The 14,327-nt window shown below is 40.9% G+C and overlaps 1 protein-coding gene across 7 annotated transcripts in view; it reads right to left on the bottom strand.

Annotated features, from left to right (window-relative positions):
• GALK2 (galactokinase 2) overlaps positions 1-14,327 on the bottom strand; it is a 139,251-nt gene that overhangs the window by 29,331 nt on the left and 95,593 nt on the right. The window lies entirely within an intron of this gene.

Raw genomic sequence — 14,327 nt, 5'->3', positions numbered from 1 at the left:
GAGACCACTTCAGAATCCACTCCAGAGCCCTCTGTTTTCCTATGCAGCACAGTGGTAAGTCCCAGCTCTGAGGCATAGAATCTTTGGAGTATTTAAGCAGTAGAATGGAAAACCACTATACAATCCTCATGGAAGTTGGACTGTGGTTTCAAATTTATTTTCCTAGTAATAATATTTTTCATAAATGTGAAGTTTCTGAAATGGTCAAACCCACAAAAAATAAACTGCTGTTTTCAGCCACATTAATGTCCCATTCCCATGCTGCAAAGACTAAATTAAATTAGCATTTTACATTTAAGGGGGAAAAAAGCTTTAACTACCTGCTTTTAAAAAGCAAAACCACTGATGAAAAAAATATATATGCACTTTCAACACAAACCGCATTAATCCACGGAAAACTACATTCCAAGAGGCACTTGTGAATATTTTCAAATCCACAGCATAATGCCATCTTGTCTGTACACAGTAACAGCGCCCGCACGTTTATAGCTTCACTTTCTCAGAGTTCCAGGAGCAGCAAGAGCCAGCACTGTCTGTGTAATAATAAATTCTACCCCTCTATCTTGAAACCTTTGCTTCACTCTGCTGTGGTCACCGTCACCTGCATTCTACTCTCTGGCAATACAGTAAGCTCCTGTTAACCCCTGGGCCACTCAAATGACGAGACAGAGTCCATCGCTCCCTTCCTTTTCATTCTATACTCTACCTTCCTAGTTCAGATTCTTATCATCCCAGGTCTGAACAAATATTCTACCTTCTCACGGGTCTCCCTCTCACCTCCTAACAACATGTATACAGCTGCCATAATAAACTTCCCAAATCACCGTTTTGTTGGGGTGTTCCCCAATATTTCATTGCATCAAATGCTGATTATTTTTTCATTCTCCAATAAATGAGGGCACACACATTCCAATCCAGGACACACCGAGTCTTCTGAATGTGCCCAATCCTTTCCTACCTCTTACGGTGTGTTTGTGTCACTTCCTGCTTGCAATACCACACTCCATCACTGCCTGTCCAACAGGGGAGGCTCTGCATTGGTACTGTACCCAGACTAGTTCTGTAATCCCCGAATCTCAGTGTCAGCACGGATGCCCCTCCTCCATGAGGCTCTCCCAGAGCATTCCAGTAACTGATTACTGTGTGTTCCCTTCTAAGTATAATTATCACACACTACTTTATGAGGGCAAAGATCATCTTTATAGCCCAACCTAATAGAGTGTCTTGAATAGAGCAGGTTCTCAATAAATGTCACCTCCCATCCCATCAGCAAAGGAAGAACCTGAGGTTGCTTGCTCGATGAGCTGCATTTTTATGTTCCCCTCTCTTTCTTGAGGAAACTATACTTTCCAATTAACTTTCCAGAACTGCCCTAAAACTTTGCTTTTGAAAAACATGAGAGGAGCAGAAAATCTCAAGTCATCTGAAAAGGAGCTCAGGGAGTTGGGAAGGAATCTTGGTCAGAGCTGAATGAAGGGCTATGGAAAACAATGGTCACACTTGCCTAGAGCTGGCCTGTCCTGGTATTTTAATATAAAAGGGAAAGAGTTCTTGTCTTTGTTTTCTCCTATGAACTGAATTACAGGGGGGAAAATGTAAGAGACAAAGAAGATGAAGAAGAAGCAAAGGAGAAATCAGTGTATCTGAGAAATAAGTAGTATGTTTCCATCAGAACACTTTAATGATAACTTTATTGTTGTCTTCCCACAAAATGATAAATAAATGAGAGCAAGGACTATCTGCCCTTCCTGATTGCTAATGCATCGTCTGTAGCACGGTGCTTGAATAGTTGCCCTCAACCGAGTATTTGTTGAGCAGGGGAATAAAAATTTGCTTCTGGTTTCTTATAGTATTCACTTATTTGACAATATGGTCAAAAAGTAGTTGTTTACCGAAGTACAACAACAGTTTAAGCAAGTGATAAGCTGTGTTATGTGCCATGAAAAAGACCCAACAAGACGACACAGGATGTTGCCCAGAGTTTGCTGTTGAGCAGCTTGCACCGGAGCAGACCAGGAAGGTGACATGGGCACTGGATGAGGGGAGACTGGGAGTGAGGGAGCTCTGACTCGTTTGAAATGTGGCCCTCTTCTTAATTTCCTCATGGCAAGTATTGAAGATAATATACCTACACTACACCTAGACTTTCCAAAATGCAGTGTAGTATTAGGGAAGATAAAAATGTTTCAATTTCACAAACATCTAATGAGATGTCCCTATTCTCAAGGTGCCTGCAAACATAACCGGTGATATCCGGAAGAGATAAATAAGGATGCTGCTATTTCACAGAAGCCTATGATTGCAAATGTGTTTATGCAGCTCTCTGGGGACCAGGGTGAGAAGTGAATGCGCACAGGCATGAGTTTGTTTGTGGTTTCTCTGTGTTTGTGTTTATGTGCTTCTTCATAAACAAGCCGTGTGTACACGTCAGTCTTTCCCCTTTATCAGATTCAATTTCACTTTATTTTTATCCATATGACTCTTTCCCTTTTGATCTTCATCTCTCTGTCCCCTTCCCCCATAAGTCTAAAATACAGAAATGAAGCATATATCTTGTTATTTCTTGTGTTCATTGAGTAGAATTTTACATCCCTTGTTCTTGGAACAGGTTATAGTTTCCCATTAAAGAATAAACATATTGCTTTCCTATGCGGGTGGTCTCTGTTTTTTTTTTAACGTTGCATCAGTGGTCCTTGACAGAAGAAAGGCTTTCTAACATTAGAGAGGTCTAATGGACTGAGGGGATGCTCATTCTTGTGGTCTCTCCTACCCCATTCCCTCCTAAAGACAATAAGAGGAATCATCTTCCTCAAACTTTTTTTTAAAAAACTATGCAATGTCTCTGCCCTTAACATAGAGTGGTGCCCTGTCTTGTTTTCATCTGGAACTTACAGCATGACTGATGATCAATTGATGTTTCATGCGGTTAAAACTATGAATGTCTAATTTTTCCAGAGAGGAAGTGCAGATGGCCAACAGGCACATGAAAAGATGTTCAACATCGCTAACCATCAGGGAAACGCAAATCAAAACCACAATGAGATATCACCTCACACCTGTCAGAATGGCTATCATTAAAAAGAACACAAATAACAAATGTTGGTGAGGATGTGGAGAAAAGGGAACCTTTGTGCACTGTTGGTGGGAATGTAAATTGGTGCAGTCACTATGGAAAACAGTAGGGAGACTCCTCAAAAAACTAAAAGTGGAACTACCATATGATCCAGTAATTCCTCTCCTGGGTAGACAGCCAAAAAAACCCAAAAACACTAATGCAAAAAGATACAAGCACCCCAATATTCATAGCAGCATTATTTACAATTGTCAAGATATGGAAGCAACCCAAGTGTCCATCAACAGATGAATGGATAAAGCTGATGTGAGAATACACAAACACACACACACACACACACACACACACACACACACACAATGGAATACTACTCAGCCATAAAAAAGAATGAAATTTTGCCATGTGCAGCAACATGGATGGACTTGGAGGGCATTATACTAAGCGAAATAAATCAGACAGAGAAAGACAAATACTGTATGATATCACTTATATGTAGAATCTAAAAAATACAACAAACTAGTAGATTTAACAACAACAACAAAAAAGCAGAGTCACAGATATAGAGAACAAACTAATGGTTACCAGTGGGGAGAGGGAAAAGAGGAAGGGCAATATAGAGGTGGGGGAGTAAGAGTTACAAACAGGTATAAAATAAGCTACAAGGGTATATTGTACTACATGAGAAATATAGCCAATATTTTATAATAACTATAAATGGAGTATAACCTTTAAAAATTGTGAATCACTATGCTATATACCTGTAATATATAATATTTTACAGCAACTATACTTCAATTTAAAAAACTGTGAATGTCTATACAGATACAATGGATAATAATTTTTGTTGTCATTACAATTGATATTTGGCAATAATCTGCAAAAATCACTAGATACATGGATAGTAACTCACCTCTGCTGACTTGAATGGAAACAAATTGGGAACATATTTACACGAGTAGGAAAAGGTATACAGTTTCTAATTTAGAAGTTCTTATTAGGAAACTTTCTTCCACCTGAAGCTAGGTACTTTGAAAAATAACAAAGGATAGGAAGTAAATAACTAATATCGAACAGCAGGAGATATTTTCCTGGACCACGCCCTAAGATTCTAGAATGACAGCTTCCTGAAAAGAGACTGAGTGAATGCCACAAGATAGGGAAGAAAATGATAAACCACCAGGACTAAGAAGGCTTTCACCAGAAAAAGTGCAGATAAAATGCCAGTATGAGAGAGATGTGCAACTTCAAAACATGTCACAGTAGGTCTAATTATTAAGTGAAAATAATTTGGAATTTGGTCAAGAACAATATCTGTCATCCCAGATGTCTGGAAAGAAATGTCAACTCCATATTTTTATATGAGAAAGTAAACTGGTTTTCACTGGTATCCCACATCTGCTGGCATGGAGCAGCGGCCAGGTCCATGGCACCTCCAGGCCCCACTGACCCTTCCTTCAGCTTCTCCTACTCTTGGACCAGGTACATGCTTGGCTTCTGCTGCAGGACACCGGTATAATCAAAGTGGGAGACCTGGAGGTGGTGAGAGTCTGACCCTGGTTCCAGTGCACCTTCATGGGCTCTGGCTTGTCCTTGCTCTCCCCCACTTCACATCCATCATCACTTCCTGGCTATCTTTCCTACTGGCTTCAGGCTTCAGCACCAGATGCAAAGATATAGCCTTATGGAGACTGTTCAAACAGCTTTCACAATTGCATGTGGTCAAATCTATATAACAAATCCCTTTCTCTGATAGAACCCTGACTGACAGCCTCAGGTCACATAATGGTTAAGACTGTAGGGGGAGGTCTCCGGGGTTAGACTACATGGGTTTGAATCCCAACTCTGCTACTTTTAGCTGCGTGAGCTTGGGCAAGTTAATTAATTGTTCTGTGCCTTGGTTTCCTCATCTGTAAAGTAGCAAAATATTGGAACCTACCTTATGGGATGTTCCTATAGCATCAAAACCATCCGACGCTAGTCCTTATTCTTTAGGTTCCTCTAAATTAAATCTATGTAACCTGTGCTATATTTCACTTACACAGATTTGAAATGTTTTAAGGAAAAGCCCATATGTGAATTAAAAGACCACTTTGAAAAGCTCTGAGATGCAAGACAGAATGTTCTCTTGGCTGTAAAACCTTGGTAACACTCTCTGTTTACAGAACAAAAAAGGAATATTCATCAGTGTTAACAGTTATGTCAGTGAACACAAACCTAATTAGAATTGTCATGGCCAAATGCATTTGCTTTTGTCTTTTAAACATAATTTCAAACAAACAAAAACAACACCTACCAAAAAATTCCTTATTCACTAGAGGAAGTTTGACTATCACATCTCAACAGTGAGAGCAGATGAGGAGAGTTGGGGAGAGTGGGGAGAAGGAGCTGGGAATACATCAGTACTGAAATGTGTGCGTCTGGATGTGTTTTTTTTGTTTGTGTGTTTTGTTTTGTTTTGTTGGGTTTTTTTTTGTGGTACGCGGGCCTCTCACTGCTGTGGCCTCTCCCGCTGCGGAGCACAGGCTCCGGACGTGCAGGCTCAGCGGCCATGGCTCACGGGCCCAGCCGCTCCGCGGCATGTGGGAATCTTCCCGGACCAGGGCACGAATCCGTGTCCCCTGCATCGGTAGGCGGACTCTCAACCACTGCGCCACCAGGGAAGCCCCGAATGTGTTTATGACAGTTTACAGCCTTGGAAAGAACCATTTCATGTAGGTACTCTGAACGTGAGGAACATGAGGACCATGTTAACAAACAAGTATAGCAAATGTTTTAAAAGTACTTAGAATAGTGCTTGTCACATAGTTAAGTGTTCAATGTTAGTTATTGTTAATAATATCATTAATGTACATGAAGAGATTTTCTTAAAGGCTAGATATAACCACTCTCTAGCTGGACTTTGAGTGCCTTCTTGAATTGGCCTCCTACCCATTACTTCTCCATATGAATAGAAGAAAATTAATTTAACACATTTATTCATTTAGCAAACATTTGCTAGGTACCACAGGAATACAGAAATGCACAAAACAAGGACCCTTTTTCAAGGATACAGATGCTGCTGGAGGATGGTGCCTCATGACTCACATTTAGCTGCTGTGACTCTTTCAGGATTTATTTCTGGGAAATGCCATTATGGCAACTACTGTATGCGAATTTCATGTGATGCTACAAGAGCTGTTTCCAGCTTGCTTTCATAGCTGTAGGTCACCAGAGTCTACGGGGTTGCTGTTATTAGGAGAGTAGATATCCCCTTCCTCCTTTCCTGAAGCATGCACGGTCTCCTTGAAGCTGATGGTCAATACACAAGGATGACCTTCCTAGAGGGAGGAAAATTTTCTTCTTTGGGAAAGATGATCAGAGTGTTTGACAGAGGAAAATGTTTAGTCTCGTTGGTCTAACTCTCTACCACATCTACTGCTGGCCCTGCCCAAATCACATTAACTCAAGAAACTTGGGGAACTCAAGGGTTTGAAGGTACAGGTATGAAGAGGCGATCAAGCTCATAGGTTCATTCTGGGCCCGCCTCAGTCTAAGATGACCAAGTGTATTTAAGACTACTGCAGGGGTCAACTTGTCTTCAAAATGTACCTGCAGAATCTGTTTCATTTTAGCTCTTTTAAAACTCAACACAAGTGAATGAAAATTCCAGAATTCTCTGGCTTTTGTGGCTCCAGAATGGCCTCAGGAGCCAGAAACAAGGCTCTGTGGGTAAGAGGGAGATTCTGAGCCTGGCCTACCCATCAGTGGCTCAGGCACCAACCAGTACACAGCACATATCACAGCTGCGTACGTGATTCCTACACACTGGTACTGTTCTGCTGTTCCTACAGAAGCTGGGTTTTTAAGATGCCATGTCTTTAAAATCAGATTTAATAGAGTATGTTTGCACTGCATTTTCAGTTCCTTAAATATCTGAAGAGGCAAGGTGAACCAGTGAATAGGGGTATGTAATGCACACATCTGAAAGAGGAAGAGGAAAACCCAGGAAGGAAGTCTCATCCCCAAGTAATTTGGGGTAACAGTTCAGCCCATTTCTTCCTAGAAATTAAAGAAGCTTTACTCCTGGCATGGTCCTGCCCTCTGTGGTCAGACAGCTGAGAAGTCAACAGGAGCTGAGGCGCAGAAAGGAGAGACTAGGCAGAGGAGGAAAGGAAAAAGACCTAAGTGAAAGCAAATTTTCCCCATACTTGACTTCCAAAACAACTAAAGCATATCTTTTGTGCATAACAGAAATAGTTATTTGACTTATTCTTTTATACTTTGTTTCATAAGAATCTATTACCTTGCAAAAATGAAAACAAAAGACAAAACTAAAGGACTCATTTTTATTTGGCCTTATTAGGAGTCCATCACACAGATTTTAAGGATTTCTGCTCAACCAGTATCTGTAAACTCTAGAAAGGTCCTTTGGAGTTTCTTCTAGGCTCTTTACAGAAAACTTTTCTTCAAACTTCTTATAAGAACAACAACTGAATGTGTCGAAATCATAGAATTTAGTACCTGATACCTTACGAGCTATTTTTAAATCAATTTCCTTGATATTGAGAACACAACTGGAAATTGAAATTACTGACCGACTCCAAGTACCTTTATACTTCTCCATTAGATAAAAAATAAACTACTCTTCTTAGAGTTAACTGAGATAATCCATGAGGACTACACTTTTATCAAACGAGAAAATTCCACAGCACTTCTCATGGCTCTTCTGTAACAGAAGAGCTCATGCACATTCTGGCCAAGTTGAGCTTGCTCCTTAGATGAAGCAAGCTACTGGATGCCACACGGCTTTACATCTTCTAAGGCAAAGGCACCAGAATGGGAAATAGCCAAAAGGAAACTCTTTAACCACAAGGTAACCTATCTTCATCACTTCTCTTTAGTTTCAAGAGAAAACCATAGCCAAGAAAAATCAAAACTTTATATTCCCTTCCTTACTTAGTACAGGATTGCTAAAGCCAGCTGATTAATACACTGAGATAAAAAGTGCTGGCAGCAAGAGTGTTGGATTAAATCAAAAGCCTGGGATTTGGGATCTGGCTCCAGCACTTACTACCTCTCTAGTTTTGTAACTACATGTAACTCTATGACCTCAGTTTCCTCATCTGTGAAATGAGGATAACCATGTGCCCCAGGGTTATTATGAGATTCAAATCAGATAATGCAGGTAAAGAGTAATGTATAAACCATAAACTAAATAAATAAGTTTTTTGGGTTTTTTTTTTTTTTACTCCGTATGTCTTCCTAAAGAGCAGTCTATGCCAGTGCCTTATACTTGCTCAAAAGCCATGATTATCGCTCGTGACTTTGGAAATCACAGGATCCAAACAAATTAGTCAGCAACTGGACAGCACTCTGTCAGCACATGGTCACAGGCAAAGTTGGTAATCCAAGCAAGGAGATTCGTGTCCATCCCAACAGAGTGCATCTGAGCAGCAGGGCCACCCAACCCGGAGCACAGGCTGAGCAGTCCCGAAAGGAATGCTCCCAGTAAATTCTCCCTTTCTTAAACCAGCACCCACACCACCTGACCCAGTCTCTACCTCAGTTTCCATTTACTCCCTCATGGACTCCTCTGTTTAACCTCCAGTGTGTGTCCTTGACTTTGCTCCCATGGTAGATACGTGTGCCCATCTCTCCTGGCTCTGACCACAGTTTCACCTTTTCCTCTGGGGTCACACCTTAGGAAACACCCTTCCCAAATCAGCCTGGCCCCGAGCTTCTAGAAACCCAAACATTATGCCACACTCTTAGATGATTCCTATCTGTGAGCAAGGCCTGACAAATAATCCTTAAATTTTTTCCTAACCAGTAATCCTTAAATTTTTCCCTACCAGTCCTTAGTGATGGATTATAGCCATTCTAAACAATGTCTAAAGGATTTGAGAATTTTGCTTTGTGTGTGTATGTGTAACTTTAACCGTCTCTAAGGATTTCTAAATCTAATTATTGGAAATTTGGAAAAAGAAAATAACATGGGCCTTTGGAACGCTGGCTAGTTTAGCAGAGGCTGCAAGCCACAGTTTGACTGTAAACATCTCTCCTTGTACTCTCAACTCAAGGTCAGCATCTCCCAACTCACACTCATATCCAGGTAAAGAAACAAAGGAATTTTGGCAGAAAGAGAACATTGGATTTCATATCCCTTTGAGAAAGGTGTGGATTTCCATGATGGGAAAATCAGTCCAAGTCAAAACTAAGCATGTTAAAGTGTAGGCATCTGGAATAAAGGGGTGGTGGCACTCTCCAGAGTCCCCTGCTGGGGGCACACGTCATCTGTGCCTCCACTCCTACAGTCTAAGGACAGTGCCACATTCAATAAGAATCATATTTTCTAAAGGGGTAATAGAAGCATTCAGTTAAGGTCTTAGGCCAACCAAAGCACAAACTCAGAAGGAACAAGGCAAAGATATAAATGGATTTTGATTTCTGAAGTTAAAGCTGTGTGCCAAGAGAATTCAGCAGGAAATTTGGCTGAGGTTAGATGGCTGGATTCAGAGAGTAAATCAAGTGACATTAATCTAGGAGACTCCAGAATCCCACAGACTGATTTATGTTCATAGTTTTTTTTAAACTTACTTATTATGAAACCAAAAGGGGGAATCCTTTGAGGATGGTAGAATTACAAAATGGATTCATTCTATCAACATAGGTTTTGTTTGCACTCAATAAACCTAAGTAAATTATAGAAAGTCATGTAAGTGGGCCAGTAGGAAAGTTATTTTAGATAAAGAGGTAAGATTAAGTATTCATCATTCTTACAAAAACAATGAAATCATTATTCTTTAGCGGGACAAAACTTAAATATATACATAAATAGCAATGCATATCCTATGATTAGCAAATTATCCTTTGTGTTTTCCAAGGTTTTCGGAGAAATTAACTTATTCCCAGAAATGCTTATTCAAAAGAGGGGTGGAGGGTGGGGGAGACAGGCAGATGCAGAGAAAAAGGAACAGGGATACAGAGAAAGAACAGGTTTCAGACAGAGAAGGATACAGATAAGAATTATACTGAGTTTATACGATAGGTAGGAACTGTTTCAGAAAAGAGGAAAGGGCAGTGATGTTTAGGATTAAAGGTCCAGAAGGAAGACCAAGAGGCAATTAGTGAGTGGAATGGTTAAGCCAGGACAACACTGTCCAAATGGGCACGTATGGGCTCAAACAGGAGAAAGGACAGAACAGAGTTAAGGCCAAATTGAGGAGAAATTTAATATCCACATTAAAGAGTTTAGGCAATGAGGTAATGATGGGCCTCTAAAGGTTTCTGAACTAAAAAGTAACACCGTGAAAAGACTGCTTTAAGAAGATCATTTCACAGTGAATATTCTCAATATCTATTAAGGTTTCTTTGCCTCTTAACCAAAAATTCCAAAATCTAATTATATAGTTTGGGTCTTTATTTGCTCTGTATCTGTATTTAGATGCCTTACCATATCACCAGAAACTCATCATTTTGCCTCCAAAATCATTTCCCATACTACATTCCCTAACTTTCCCAGCATCCATACGTCAGCTTTCCTTATCTTCTATTCCTTTCCTTCTTCCGTTTCTCTCCTCCCTCCTTCCCTTCCTTTCTAGACACAGGCAATCATCAATTCCAACTGAACTCTCCTTTATAGTCTTAAGAATCTACTCATTGAGATATCCACCAACAATTCCCCATTTCAGGCATTTCTGCAATGGAGAGTAGAACTGGCATCCCTTTAGCCAGTATTTTTGGCATCCAACTCATACTGCACACAATGCCTCTTGACACATGTTTTCAAATACCCCACACCTCATGTTTCTGTCTTCCAGGCTCTACTCTTTGCCTGGAATGGCCGGTCACCTCTCTCAGCCTGGGAAGGCCATAACTTTCTTTTCAGATCCAGCTTAAATTCAAGGCACATTCTCTAGGTATTTAGGCACTCTCTCCTCCATACTCTCAGGACTCCTGATAAATACTCTTATTAACAGTGGGTATTTTTTACTGTGACTGTTCTGTGGCACTCTCCCCAGTTAGACACTAGGACACTATAAGGTAGAGATCATGTCCTGCTTATCTGTATCCCAGCATCCAGCATAATACCCAGCCCAGTGAAGTTAACACATATATTTGCTGAATTAAAGAAACTGGATGATGTCTTAAGTCAAAAAATAAAGACTATTCCCCTGGAAGCTCTCCCTATCCAAAGACCTACCCAACTTCGTCACTCAATAAACATTTCATTAAAACACTTACACACAGTATTTAACAAGGTGTTGGTGATCTGGGCCTATCTACAAACTCAACCTGATATACCACTCACCACTATGTACATTGTTTTCAAGAACACTCAACTATCTGTAGGTCTCTGGACATCCTCTCTTACTCCTCCCTGCCTCTATACCTGCTGTTTTGTCTGCTCGGGAGTCTTTCCGACTGCCTGTCTACCTAGGAAATTTCTATTTATTCAACTTTTGTCTGGTTGCTGTCTCCTTAATAAAACCGGCTCTGACTTCTTTCTTTTCTGATCTCCCTAGACCCAAGAACACCTCCCTCACTGCACTCATTACTTTATGCTGGATCAGTTTTTTTTCTTTATCTGTTTCCACTACTATTTCGTAAACTCCCTGAGTATCAAACCCTGTTGTGTTTACCTCCGTGTTCCCAATGCTCAGCCTCAAGGCCTAGAGGAGGGGAAGGAGAGGGAAGAGAAATAACAGAAGTAGCTGACATTTAAAAGCACCTATGTTACCAAGCATTGTTTCTAGCACATTACACTGACTACTTCTTTAAGTACTTCTTCCTATTATGCCTATTTCGTGGTAAAACTAAGATAACAGAAAGGTTAAGAATTTGCAAATCTAGTCCCAAGTGTAGTAAGTAAAGGAGCCGGAGATCTTAATCCAGGTGGTATGGCTATCCTTTGGTCTATTGCCTTTCTGGAATGGTGTTAGCAAACTTTCTCTGCCAAGGACCAGATGGCAAATATTTTAGATTTTGTGAGCTATTTAGACTCTGTCACAACTACTCAACTCTGCTTTTGCAGTGCAAAAGTAGCCACAGCCCATGTATGGCTGTGTTCCAGCAAGAGGCTATTCTACAAAAACAGGTGGTAAGTCTGATTAGGACTGTAAGCCAGTTTGTTCATCTAGAAATTCAATGAATTGTTCATCAAATTAAATTGGATCTAATGATGTTGGAAACCAAAACCTTCTCCCTGCCCTCAAGGAAAACTTTTTCCCTTATCTTATCCTAAAGCCCTCAGCAGTTGCAGCCTTTAAGCCTTTACTCGGCAGGCAAATCCACTGTAGGCACTCAAAAACCAGTTTCAGAACTGAAGTCAATGGGATGGACATGGGGCCCTGATCTTTGTGCTAAGCTCCCACCCCTGAACTCCACCTCAAGAGACTGTTGGATCTTAGCCAGATGTCCTTGCCCCCAGCAATGAAGTCTCACAAATAGATAACCTTTACTTCTAAGAAGAGAAGCTACTCCAAGGTTCTAGCCTGTACCTCCAACCCTTACCTGGCCTCCATCTGAGGTTTCTCATGTTATCAGTATAAATACAATATTACCGGAAACAGTAGGCAAACAGAAAAAACTTCCACACTTAAGTGGGCCACAAGTTTCAACCCTAAGCAGTGAAGACTTCTTGGTGTTCCAGAATGTTGTTCCACAGCAGTCATGAGCACTGCTCTAACCTAGATCTTTTTATGTAAGTAGTATAATAATGAGAAAAGTAGGTATGAAAAAAAAGGATGAGAAAAAGAGGAGCTTATTGAATTGTAAATTTCTTTTTTTTTTTCACTTCACTTCAGTGACATAAACCCCACCCTACAAAAGAACCATTTGAATTGACATATACACACTATTACATATAAAAGATAACTAATGAGAAGCTACTGTATAGCCCAGGGAACTCTATTCAGTGCTCTAATGACCTATATGGGAATGGAGTCTAGAAGAGAGTGGACATATGTATATGTATGGCTGATTCGCTTTGCTGTACGGCAGAAACTAACACAACATTGTAAATCAAGTATACTCCAATAAAAAACATTAATTTGAAAAAAAAAGAACCATTTGCTTTATATTTCACAATATTTTGACATCCTATTGGAACTGAGCAGAACCCTGCAGTACCCTCCTCCCCCCCATTACAAAACCAAGAAGTTAATGACTAGGACAATAGAGTCAGAGACTCAGTGTCTGATGTACATTCCTGAGTTGTTTCACAGATACTACAACTGTCACCAGAGAAAACAGCTAACTGCATGGTGGCCAGCTGTAGCCATGACATAAGCTACTCCAACTTGAGCAGTACTGAGTCTATCGCTAGCACAATTCCAAGAACTGGCCTCAAGAGAACGGGATTAACATTATTGCTCATAATAATATATATCTTTGTGGGCATCAAAATAATTGTGGTTTGCTCTGCCTATATATGTAAGCGGACAACTAAAATTGTCAGCAACGAGATGCTATAGACCCATGATGACACCTTCCACTCTGAGAATACAGCACCCTATGTCAGAATGAAAAAGGTACAGAAGATAGACCTTCACCCCTAATCCCATAGAAATGGAATGATGTTCTGATAAGTGGGGATATGTAAGCAGCTCTTTGCAGGAAACCACCCTCAGCAGGAAGCCCCTGTTCTTGTCACTTTAGCAAAGTTATATTGTAACTAACTCTTAAACCAGGCAGGCCCATGCTCTACTCATCTCAGGCCCAAGCACACCTTTCAAATCTTTTAATCACACAAAACCCTGCCTAACTTGTTGGTTCTTTCCATCGATCAAAGTAGAAATGAAGAATAAGTAATTAGCAGATGACCAGATCTCTTCCCTAGCTTCCCCTTCAGTAATCTCCTGATCAAACTGTGTGAACAAGATAACATCTAGAGGAAGATCAGGAGGGGTCAACAAGCCTGCACACAAGCCTGCACGCGGTGAGGGATGGCAACAACTCTGACCCCCATCTCAATGATTAACTGGGATTACTTTTCTGTTTCCCTTTAAAAGATTTCATGGCCTAGCAAAATCTTCGGAGATGTTTTTTGTTTGTTTGTTTGTTTTGCGGTACGCGCGCCTCTCACTGCTGTGGCCTCCCCCCGTTGCGGATCACAGGCTCCGGAAGCGCAGGCTCAGCGGCCATGGCTCACGGGCCCAGCCGCTCCGCGGCACGTGGGATCTTCCCGGACCAGGGCACGAACCCGTGTCCCCTGCATCGGCAGGCGGACTCTCAACCACTGCGCCACCAGGGAAGCCCGGAGATGGTTTTTGAG

The sequence above is a fragment of the Pseudorca crassidens genome, chromosome 1 (assembly GCF_039906515.1).
Source record: "Pseudorca crassidens isolate mPseCra1 chromosome 1, mPseCra1.hap1, whole genome shotgun sequence".
Lineage (NCBI taxonomy): Eukaryota > Metazoa > Chordata > Mammalia > Artiodactyla > Delphinidae > Pseudorca > Pseudorca crassidens.
Note: the sequence above shows the minus strand (reverse complement) of the source record. Positions and strands in the feature narration are given on the sequence as shown.